Here is a 12,823-nt window from a genome sequence, read left to right as displayed (position 1 = left end):
ACTCACAGGAGTTCAGAGAAGAGACCATGTCTGATATCGTAGGATCCCGTTAAAACCAGCCCTACACACAAACATTTGCAAACCCACTTGGCAGTCTAATAAGTTGAACACATACACACTCTATAACAAAGCAATTTATTCCTGCCTACGTAGACCCCACAGAAATGTGTATGCCTGTCCACAGGTGCTGGACAGGTACTAGAATGTTCCCAACAATACCATCTGTGAAAGCCCCACGCTGGTAACTACTCAAATATCCATTAAAGATAAAGGAGAGATGCAAAATTTCACATACTGTCACAATGGAATGCCAGTGAGCAATGAGAGCTATGCGCCATCTGCGGCAATATGAGTGAATCCTCAGATGTAACCTTCGAAGAAGCTGGGGCCCGGAATGCTCCCATTCACCAAAAGTACAGCACCCGGCACCTCCCGTGCCATCACAAATCAGGACAGCAGTTACGCCCAGGGTGGGTGGGCGGCGACGGGAAGAGGGGCTGGCAACGCTGCTCCCAGCACAGCTGGGGTGCGACTGTGACCGGGAACATCTGTCCGGCTGTATATATGATGTCTATTTTACCTACATAAAACGTGTAAAAAGAAGAGAAAAAGAAAAAAAGAAGGGAAAGATAACAGCAGTTAAGTGAACTACTTCATGTAGCAGAGCTGTTCAAACCTCACCAGCATGGAAGAAACAGTGACCAGCCCATGCAGACAGGAAGTCCTGAAGTGACTGGAATTCCTAGCAAGAGGATGTCTGGTCCTTCTTGGAAACCTCCAGCAATGGGAGCCCAACACCTTCTCGGAAGGCAGTCATGCTATTTTTAATGTGCCTACTTGTTAAAATGTTCTTCCTTAGTCTTTGCAAAAATCTGTTTCCCACTTTGAGCATGTAGGCATTGAAATCCCGAGTTGTTACATCTCACCCATCTTCTAACACATGAAGGTGTGGGGAACCAATTGAAGGGATGAATATTTCTCTCGGAAATTTCACTTGGTTAAATGCAGCCATTGTGCAATGACAAGGCATAGGGAAAAACCCCTAACAAAGGTACAGGGTAAGGGTATGGGTATGAGTACAGAAGACTGCCACGGAGCCTGTCTCACGATGACATACAGCAAATCTGCCCGAACAATGCAATGCTACCCTAATAGACACATTTCTAAAAAATGGGGCTGGCACTGTGGCATATATAGGATAGCAATATAAATATTTCTTTCCTTTTCTACTTCCATCCCCTCCCACCCAGAATGACCAACCTCCTGACAGCAGCCTTAAACCTGTGTTTGCCCTTGGCAATGCATAGCCACAGAGAGATGTTAGAATGCAAACCTGATACGTCCCTCCCCTACTGAAATCCCTCTAATATTTACATTGCTCTTAGGCTAAGCTCCACTCTGAGAGTTTCGTACAAGCTTAATTAGGTTTCAGCTCCCAAATTTCTACCTAAGATTTTATTTTGTGAGAATTTTCTAATATTTTGAGATAGCTTGTGAAAACATCATTTTGCATGACTGGAAAACATTCCCTTCTATGAATCCATCTTTCCTTGTTAGACATAAATTACACGCATCATATTGAGCAGCAACTGAAATTTGTTGTCCGGGGTTGGTGTTACGGTGCAGCATTCTACTCTATGTCAGCATCCTATCTGGAGTGCAGGTTCAAGTCCCAGCTGCTCTGCTTCCAATCTGGCTCCCTGCTAATGTGCCTGGGAAGGCAACGCAAGATAGCTCAAGTACTTGGGCCTCTACCACCCACATGGGAGACCCAGATGGAGCTCCTGGCTTCAGCCTGGCCCAGCCTGACCATCATGGACATTTGGGGAATGAACCAATGGATTTGGAATCTCCCTCTGCCTCTCTCTCCTTCTCCCTCCCTCCCCCTCTCTCTGTGTTTGTATGTGTGTGTGTGTGTATGTGTATGTGATTCTTTCAAATAAATAAAGCAAATTTATAAAAACAAACAATAAAATGTGCTTTCTTAGGCTGTTCAGTGACTTAGGGAAATACTCATTAGTACAATATGAGTTTTAAAAAGCAAGACACAGCACAATAGCTAAAAGGTGGAAACAAGCAAATGTGGTTTCTCCATACCATGGAGTAGCATTCATCCTTTAAAAAGAATGAAATTCTGAGCTAAGCTCCAACATGGACGATCCTTAAAGACCTGGTGCCAAGTAAGCCTGACACACAGGACAAACACTGCACAGCCTGACTTACACAGTCACCTTCAGAGACAGAAAGGAGAATGATATTTGCTGGGGTTGGGGCAAGTGGGGAATGGGAAGTTAATATTTAATGGAAAAAATAAAAAATAAATTTAAAAAATTTAATGGCTACACAGGGTCAGTGCTGTGGCACAGCAGGTAAACTGCCACGTGTGGTACTGGCATCCCATGTGGACACTGGTTCAAGTCCTGGCTGCTCCTCTTCTGATCCTGCTCTCTGCTATAGCCCGGGAAAGCAGTAGAAGATGGCCCAAGTCCTTGAGCCCCTGCACCCACGTGGAAGACTAGGAGGAAGCTCCTGGCTCCTGGCTTCAGATTGGTGCAGCTCCAGGGGTTGTGGCGATCTGGGGAGTGAACCAGCAGATGGAAGACTTCTATCTCTGCCTCTGCCTCTCTGTAACTCTTTCAAAGAAATAAATGAATCTTTAAAAAAAGAAAAGAAAGTAATCTGGTGTTTCTCTCGAGCACATTTAAAAAAATATTTAATGGATACAGAATTGGGAAGATGAAAAAGGTCTGGAGACAGAGGGGCTGAGGGCTGGGCAACAGTGTGGACACACCTGATGCCACTGAACCGCGCCCTTGGAAACTGTCCAAATGCAAACCTATGCACATGAGTTTTATAAAGCATAAAAAAAACCTAACACCCATCTAAAGGGGAGAAAAACAACATATTAAAGAGGTCATAATTAAACTGAAAAGTTAAAAAAAATCAAAATATATAAAATCTACATTCAAAATCTATACTACTCGATTATATCCACCTTTATCACATATATATTCTAAAAGATTTATTTATTTATGTGAAAGTCAGAGTTACAGAGACAGAGGGAGACACACACAGAGATCTTCTGTCTGCTGGTTCACTCCCCAAGTGGCTGCAATGGCCAGGGCTTGAGCTGGGCAGAAGTCAGAAGCCAGGAACTTCATCTGCATCTTCCATGCGGGTAGCAAGGGCCCAGCCACTGGGGCCACCTCCCGCTGCTTTTCCCAGGCCATCAGCAGGGAGCTGGACAGGAAGTGAAGCAGCCGGGACACAGCTGGCACTTGTATGGGACTCCAGCGCTGCCGGAGGTGGTTTTATCTGCTCCGCCACAACACCAGCCCCTACTACCTTTATCTTACATTAAATTTTGGCAAAGGAATCATATGGAGTGGGGAGAGATACAGTTACTAAACAGTAACTATTAAACATGTAATACCAATATATATATGGTATGCCCTTCCAGGGGACAATATATACTGAGCAAAAAGAAACTATATCATCTGTAGGATCTGAAGCTCAGGGCTCCTGTGCCTGGAAACCACGCTGGATTACTAGTTAATGATTCCAGTGTAAGACTCGGGAATCTTCTGTGTACTGCCTCAAATGAGGTAAGCGTTACAAGGGGACAGCAGCACTGCTACCTCCTGCCACCATCATCACAGGAGGCAGTGGCCCGACTGCACCTGTAGGCTTGGCCATGTACACCCCTGTGCCCACCCCACCCACATCTGCTCCCAGTCCAGCTGAGCCAGGCTCCTCAGGGCCCTGCTCTGCTGATCCGCAAAGTATCTGACATTTGGCTAAAGGCGGGCACACTGCGACTTAGCATGGTTTTAAGAGAGAGAGAGAGGCAATGAAGCGTTTTTGTCTCTGTCCCATTGTCCTTAGCCCAGAGAAGGGAGTCAGTCTTTCATTTGGACAAGATTCTAAAACATGGGTAACTATATATAATAAGTAAACACTAACTGGTAGACAGTCTTATTCTGACTTGTAGAAAGCGCACTGGGGACTGGTGTTGCGACCCAGCGGGTTAAGCCACTGCCTGCGATACCAGCATCCCACAACGGAGTGCTGGTTCAAGACCCTGCCGCTCTGCACTCAGCAAACGCACCTGGTGCAGCAGCAGCTGCTGACCTGGGACCCTGCACCAGCAGGGGAGAGCTGGATGGAGCTGAGGCTCCTGGCTGCCGCTGGCTCAGCATCCGCCACTGTGGCCATTTAGGGACTGAAACAGCGGATGGAAGATGTCTGTTTCCCTCTCTCCCTTTTCTCCTTCTGTCACTCTGCCTTTCAAAGAAATAAATCTTAAAAAGAAAAGAAACCAAACGCAGTTATCTGCAAAACACCTCCAGTGCTCTCATGGGGCCTGAGTTTTCACTAGGCGTGTGGAGTCTCTGCTACATCACGTAGAATAAGAGGATTAGCAGAACCACGTTTAAAACGTGGTGTGTTCAGCAAGGTGTTTTATCTCAGCCCTCTGGTTATGAATGAGTCTGCTTCCACCTCAAGCTGTTGGAGGGACCAGGTGCAAAGACAAAGGGAGACCGAGGCAGAGCAACAAGACTCACGGCACTGCTCGGAGCACTGGTTTGGTCAGAAGCACTTGCAAGGTGCTTTTTTATTTTATTTTATTTTATTTTATTTATTTGAAAGCCAGAGTTACACAGAGAGAGGGAGAGATGGGGGGGGGGGTACAGATTTTCCATTCCAAATGGCTACAATGGCTGGGGCTGGGCCAGGCTGAAGCCAGGAGCTTCTTTGGGGTCTCCCACGTGGGTACAGGGACCCAAGCACTTGGGCCACCTTCTGTTGCTTTCCCAGGTGCATTAGCAGGGAGCTGGATCGGAAGTGAAGCAGCTGGGACTCATATGGGATGCCAGCCTTGCAGGCCGGGGCTTCACCTGCTACGCCACAGCGCTAGCCCCGTAAGGTGCTTATCCAGCAGGCTTCCTGAGCCAATCCCTGACACTGGCCTCAGAACCTGCAGTTCAGACAATTCTCACGCAGACTGAAGCCTGAGAATCTCCAGCGGTCGATGAAATGGCTGTGGACCCCTAATCAACAGAACAGGCCAGCTACGGAAAGTGAGAACGAGAAGGCAGAGGCAGCCCATCATTTCTCTTGCAGAGTGGAGGACACCCTCCAAGGGTTGTTCTCCAGAGCATGAAAATGGAGGTGCACACGCACATTCCAGGGATGGCCAGGACAGCGTGGGGTGCGGGAACAAAACCCATCAGCTCCTCGCGCAGGCTGCCCATAATTCCAGAAGGGAGGAGTGGGACTGAGGGGACTGGGGACACCTGCTACCCTAACACTCACCTTAACTTCCCTCAGGTAGATTTTAAACTGCCAGGTTATTATCCTAACAAAGATTGCACAAACAATGCCACGGGCTGCCTGAGGCCTACCCAGTAGGACAGTGAGCGGGCCTGGGGTAGAGCTGGGAGAACAGGGTGCACTAACCCAGTGAGACCTCCGTCTGCCGGGAGAACAGGGTGCACCAACCCAGTGAGATCTCCGTCTGCCGGGAGAGCCAGGGTGCACTAACCCAGTGAGACCTCCGTCTGCCGGGAGAGCCAGGGTGCACTAACCCAGTGAGACCTCCGTCTGCCGGGAGAACAGGGTGCACCAACCCAGTGAGACCTCCGTCTGCAGGGAGAACAGGGTGCACCAACCCAGTGAGACCTCCGTCTGCAGGGAGAACAGGGTGCACTAACCCAGTGAGACCTCTGTCTGCCGGGACTCAGGTGGTGACGACAGCGCTGGAGAAGCTGCTCTCCTCCCTCAACTAAAGGGACCCAGTTTCACAAAGGGTGTGAGCCGGCTTCCGGCACCATGAATCATCCTGGCAGAGTGCCTCGGGTGGGTTGGCTGAACCAGCCTTGCCTCTTTTTCTCTTCTCTCATTCAGAGATCAGAATGTTGTTTATCAACACGCAGAGTGCTGGGGATGCATGTGCTTCAGGAGGAACTTCCCATCTCCTCTTGATCCCTTCCTCCCCTCTCTAGTGAGCGATGACGAAATGACTGATCCTGAGAGGTTTAAAACACTGCCAAGAGTGTGGCAGAAGAGCAAGCACGTTACATATTACATATTATCTACTTAGAACCTGGGCTGTGCGTTTAAAATATACAAAGAAAATCACGGCTAACAAGACAGAAATAGCCTCATTGTGCTACGTCACTGGCAAAATAAATCGTTCTAGCGAGACAGGTGCATCCAGGCCCAGCACCTTGGCTCACTCAGTGACTCGATCATGTGGAAGACTGAAGGGGTGGTGTTCCTGAAAGGGACTAGGTTTCTGGATTATTCTACCAGATGCGCTGAAAGATTTCTGCTACAAGTCACTGGTGCTTCGAATCAGCACCATACTCCAGAAACGCAAGTGAAAAATAACGCAGCAGGAAAGGCACAGGCGACGAGGAAGGGCTGTCTCCAAATCCAACACGCAGGTAAACGAAAGGAAGGAGCGCCAGGAGCCACCTCCTCTCCTCGCTCTGCTCTGGCACTGAGGAATGGCGGAAGACTGGAACTGCCTGGCCTGCCTGGACAGAGAGCAGCCTGCATCTGGTGTCCCACTCCCCTCTGCTGCAGCGGAGTGCTGTCAGGTTTGTTATTACTGGGACAGAAACCTCTTAATACTAACACAACAGCTTCGTGGAAGGAACAGCTCACAAAGTAAAGGTTTGAGAAGGATTTTAAACGCGCTTTTCCTTTTCTTTTCAGGGTTTGTTTTTTAAGGTGTGCTCTACTTTCTAGAATAACAAAAATAAAACAAAAGCAAACACAGAAGAAAAACCGTCCCCAGCAGCCCACACACAAAACTCCAGTAGCATTATCTTCACGGCCATCTCCAGCACAATTGGAGCTTTTGTCGTTTCTGGTGGAGGCACAGCTGCTGAAGAAGCCAAGACGTAGCAGGGAAAGCAAAGACGTGAAGGGGAAGAAAATGCTTCCTTTGTGGACGAAAAGCCGTTTCCATTGAAAAGTTTCAACATACTACAGAACAGTGAATGCACTTTTGTGAGCAAAGGCAAAGCACACAATGAAGAAAAGCTGCCTGTCGATTAAATAAACAGTCATCTGAAGGCATCCCAAACCTTCCCCTTTTTCTTGAAAAAGGGGGGAAGAAGGGAGAGCCCACAGACTATCACCACCCTTGGCCGAAGATGTGTCTAAAAGGCTATTAAATATGACACACAGGGCTTCTGGAGTGATACAGAGCCGTTTAATTACAATAGTAAGAAATCACAAGTTTAATACGTTTTTTAAAAGACCGCAAAGCTATAATAAATTGTCCCAGCATGCATTAAAAATGGAGTGCTTGGGAAAGCATTTTATTGAATTTCACAAATATTCCAGGGAGTTTATTTTCGTCATGAAGCAATGCTCTGAGACAGGTAGGGACAAGCCAGAGTTTCTGTTACACAACAGCTGCGATAAACCAGATTACAATACCTGTCAGAAGCCAACTTCCTACTCAGCTAGTAAGAAAAGGAGACCAGCGCCTCACCCTTACTTACTCTTATTGTTGTTTTGAAGCAAAGATTCAGCCGAGAAAAAGCTAATGCTACGTGCACCTGTTCATCCACACTTCTAACAAGACTGTGTATTACAAAGGAACATTAATAAGGACTAGAACTATCAGGAGGAATAACAAAGGGCTGTAATGTATTATTTATGTATCATGATTTGTAAAACAGTTCACTGTGTATTTTCAGTTTGCCAGAATTATCTTTAGGGTTGTAAATCAACCATGTGAGAACAAGAAACGCTTTCCTATGTCCCAGGTCTAGTCTTCTGAAGTCGCTGGTGAATGCGTTACTTTCTGTGAGGCACAGTCCTCGTGCTGAGGGTGACTGAGACCTTTACGAAACATGCTGCCGACCTGCATGGACAAATGCAGACCTTTCAAACACACACAAAATGTGAGCTGGTGACCCGTGAGGACTTGCCAAGTGCACAGGAGACAGTAATTTGTTTTGGCCCTAGGATCAGAGTTGGGGAAAAGCTCTCCTTAAAGCCTGTTTTGCACAGGCTTTGCTGACTGCTGCGTGGCTGCCACTTCTCACATCTGCACCCAAGGAGATGGAAAGATGGTAGCCAGCAGAGCAGACAGTGCCCGAGCGATGTCTGTCTGACTTGGAAGGGTGCCGTGGTTGTCTGCAGCAGCTCACCTTCATCCCTCCTTGGTTCTGTTCAAGCTGGTGCAGAACCAAGCTCCCACTCTCTTCTGGGAAGGGCAGGTGAGGGAGCCCTGGGCTGGGCATGCTGAGTACCGGGTGTCCTGGCTCAGGATCAAACTAAATCAGAGACAATCCACCTGGAATCAGTCTCACTCAGGAGGAAGAGGCACGGTTCTCCTAAAAGAAATATCAGTGTAGGCTCACCGATCTATTTTCTAAACCGAGTGCTTCACTGTTGGTTTCATTCTGTTGGTGAGAAGCCGATTCACTGATGAGACTACTTCTCTCATGCTTGGATTTTCATGATGCCGGCACACCCACAACTCCCATTTTTAAATTTAAGCAGAAGTTACATCCACTACACATGTATCCACTAAATCCAACAGAATGCTGATCTGACAGAACAGCTGTCTGACCTATCACATAATGAGCACATCAGAAACAACCTGGCCATTTCCTACTTCTATGAAAACTTCTAAGCAGATAAATTTGCAATCTCCAGAAAATAAATGTTTAAAACTATTCTGCCTCACAATGATGCGTTTCAGTCATTTATTCAGAAAACACAACTGAGCCCTTACTGTGTACATAAACCCACCTTACGTCATGGATTATAAAATAAAAGCACTAAATATGGTCCCTACTCTCAGGGGGCTTACACCTTACAAACACACCCATGCGTGACGTGATGCCTTCTCCTCTTTCTGAAATACTACATACACAACGCTCTCTAGCTGTCTTTAAAATTTTGAAAAAGACAAAGGAATGCATTTAACGTATCTGTAAAGTGTGACACTTGATAGTAAAATGAACACCACTGCTGGACTTAAGCAGCGGCTTCTCCCAGCACTGCTGGATCCACCAGGGCCCTGCCCTGTCCCGGCCCCATCTCCCCCAGGAACACCATCCTCCTATCCTGAATTTGCTCACCACCGACTTGATTGCAAAAGCGATGCCCTCAAACAGTTGTATCTTTCTAGTCTTGCCTTTGACACTCAGTGTCTCTAGATGCATTAATGTTGCCTGTAGCTGCAGTTCATTTATTTTCCTAGTTATTTAATACACCACAATATGAATGTCACATTTTATCCATTTTCTTTTTCATAGGCATTTAGATTGTTCCTAGTTTTGCTTTTTTTTTTTTAACCTTCTAGCTGCCTTCTTTAATCTTTTCTCTGTAAACAGAAAACTGTCAATAGAGAACTAGTTAAATAAATTGTGGCATATCTACACTACGCACCTATAAAATGAATTAAAAAATTGATAACTAAATTGCAGTTATATAAGAAACTATTCCCACTCTCTAGAAAAATATAATAAACTATTCAGGCATAAAAGGTTATGATGGATGTAACTTAGTACCCTCAATAACTCAGAAACTGAAATACACAGATACACAGGTAGACAGGAAGAATGGCTCAAATGATAAAACAAGTGGAATAAAATGTTAACAAGCTGATTGTGGATGAAGGGGATTTTTTTTTTTTACAGGCAGAGTGGACAGTGAGAGAGAGAGAGACAGAGAGAAAGGTCTTCCTTTGCCGTTGGTTCACCCTCCAATGACTGCCGCGGCTGGCGCGCTGCGGCTGGCGCACCGCACTGACCCAAAGGCAGGAGCCAGGTGCTTCTCCTGGTCTCCCATGGGGTGCAGGGCCCAAGCACTTGGGCCATCCTCCACTGCATTCCCGGGCCACAGCAGAGAGCTGGCCTGGAAGAGGGGCAACTGGGACAGAATCCTGCGCCCGACCAGGACTAGAACCCGGTGTGCTGGTGCCGCTAGGCGGATGATTAGCCTACTGAGTCGCGGCGCCGGTCTTTGAATTTTTTATACAATTTTAGTTGTACAACTTTTCTATAAATGAAAAATTACAAAATAAAGTTGATTTCGAGGCCAGTGCTGTGGCGTAGTGGGTAAAGCTGCCACCTGCAATGCTGGCATCCCATATGGGCACCAGTTCAAGTCCCAGCTGCCAGTCTAGCTCTCTGCTGTGGCCTGCGAAAGCAGTGGAAGATGACCCAAGTCCTTGGGCCCTTGTACTCATGTGGGAGACCCAGAAGAATCTCCTGGCTCCTGGTTTCAGCCTGGTGTAGCTCTGGCCATTGCAGCCACCTGGGGAATGCACCAGCGATGGAAAACCTCTCTCTCTGCCTCTGCCTCTCTGTAACTCTGCCTTTCAAATAAATAAATAAATCTTAAAAAAGTGTTGATTTTAAAAAAAGGTCTCCAAGATGAAACTGAAAAGAACAAAGTGCAATGGTTGTTACTGAGACATAATTTCATGTTATTTTTTATATATCTTTTATATGTTACACTGGATGACTACGGAGCTCTGAGATCCACTGTGGTGCCCTGTGACTACGGAGCTCTGAGATCCACCGTGCGGCCCGGTGACTACGGAGCTCTGAGATCCACTGTGGTGCCCTGTGACTACGGAGCTCTGAGATCCACCGTGCGGCCCGGTGACTACGGAGCTCTGAGATCCACCGTGCGGCCCGGTGACTACGGAGCTCTGAGATCCACCGTGCGGCCCGGTGACTACGGAGCTCTGAGATCCACCGTGCGGCCCGGTGACTACGGAGCTCTGAGATCCACCGTGCGGCCCGGTGACTACGGAGCTCTGAGATCCACCGTGCGGCCCGGTGACTACGGAGCTCTGAGATCCACCGTGCGGCCCTGTGACTACGGAGCTCTGAGGTCCACCGTGCGGCCCGGTGACTACGGAGCTCTGAGGTCCACCGTGGTGCCCTGTGACTACGGAGCTCTGAGATCCACCGTGGTGCCCTGTGACTACGGAGCTCTGAGATCCACCGTGGTGCCCTGTGACTACGGAGCTCTGAGATCCACCGTGGTGCCCTGTGACTACGGAGCTCTGAGATCCACCGTGGTGCCCTGTGACTACGGAGCTCTGAGATCCACCGTGGTGCCCTGTGACTACGGAGCTCTGAGATCCACCGTGCAGCCCGGTGACTACAATCAATAACAACATATACCTCAAAATAACCACAAGAACACATTTCAAATGTCTCACCACAAAAATCTGATGGGCAAAATGAAATTATGGATATGTTAGTCCCAGTTAACCATTCCACATAATACACATATATCAAAGCATCACATTATATTCCATAGCTGTATATAATTATGACTTATCAATGAAAATAATATTAATAAAGAAAGGAAAAATGGTCCAGAAAAGGGATTAAACCAAGGCAAGTAATTTGTGTAAACAAAACCATGACCCTCCAACAACAACATGGTCCCTCTACAGGGGGAGAAACTGAAGATCAGACTATGGACAATATTCATGAATACAGATTACAAGATATCTTTTTAAATCTAAGAATGACGTATGAGATCCTTTAAAGAATTATTTAGGCAACATTCCCCTAAAAAGCATATGAATACTGATTCTCGTTCAAAATGTTTAATAGTTAATATCTGGAACACCTTTGTTTCTGCCTGTTAAGGATTAACTACTACAGGAACTGACCCTCACCACAAACCACAGAGACAGTTTCAGGCACCAGACAGGCATGTCCCGGCCCCAGCTTGCTGCCTGGGGGGACTGGGGAATGAACCCCACCTTCAAGCTTGCCCCCTCAGTCCTAACTCCACTGGAACTGACCCACACAAGCTATTCTGAGGATGCAGCCAATGCTGGCTGGAAAATCTAACGTTCTGCATCAACCACTCACAACGACCCACATTCTAACTCAGTGCAAAACACTGCTGATACTTAATAACCTGAGATGCAACATGGTAACAGCATGTTAATCTGTATTTCCAATCACCCATTTCCTTCTGGCTTAACATTTCAAAATAAGTACTTTATAGACGCATACTGCAATGAACGCTTCCGTAGATACTTTAAAAAGTTGACAAAAAAAAATGAAGTTAACAGACCAGTCTGTTGTGATGTGCAGCTTGGCTACAACACAACATGTTTGCAGGCTCCTCCGTGCTGTCTTCCTAGAACCTACTTTGAGTGTTTTGAAAAGCCAGGGTAATGAGAAGGACAAAGCAGCAAACAAACTAGAGGAGCGCCTGAGTGAAAGGCCGCCAGCCGCCCCACGTCTGAGCCAGCCTCACTCTGCCTTCCCATGGAGCCTGTGCATCTCACTCTGCCTTCCCAAGGAGCCTGTGTGTCTGTGAAACTGGGCAAATGGCTGAACTGTGTTAGCCATGGATAGAAAGGACCACACAGAGACCATGCAGGTAAAAGAACTTCATAAACACTGCATGAGTTTATAATAGAACAAACAGAACCTGCAATGGCACACAGAGTAAAATGGATTCTTCTCATTATCAACTCTAAAAGCCCAAGTATACAGAGCCATTGATGTCGCTCATTGACAAGGGTTCACATACTGGGTGAAATTTCTGAGAAGGAATCACTGTAAACATTTACTGTAGGAGAGACAGACAAGAAACTAACATTTTAAAAATCAAGTCATGGGGGGTGGGGGCGGGGGGCGGGGGCGGGGCCGGCGCTGTGGCGCAGCAGGTTAAGCTGCCATCTGCAGCACCGGCATCCCATACAGGTCCCGGTTCAAGTCTTGGCTACTCCACTTCCAATCCAGCTCCCTGCTGATGTGCCTGGTAAAGTGATGGAAGATGGCCTGAGCACCCAAAAAAAATT

The 12,823-nt window shown here is 47.1% G+C and overlaps 1 protein-coding gene across 3 annotated transcripts in view; it reads right to left on the bottom strand.

The window, feature by feature from the left end:
• TAF1B (TATA-box binding protein associated factor, RNA polymerase I subunit B) overlaps positions 1-12,823 on the bottom strand; it is a 70,160-nt gene that overhangs the window by 20,591 nt on the left and 36,746 nt on the right. The window lies entirely within an intron of this gene.

This window comes from Lepus europaeus, chromosome 13, assembly GCF_033115175.1.
Source record: "Lepus europaeus isolate LE1 chromosome 13, mLepTim1.pri, whole genome shotgun sequence".
Classification (NCBI taxonomy): Eukaryota; Metazoa; Chordata; class Mammalia; order Lagomorpha; family Leporidae; genus Lepus; species Lepus europaeus.
Note: the sequence above shows the minus strand (reverse complement) of the source record. Positions and strands in the feature narration are given on the sequence as shown.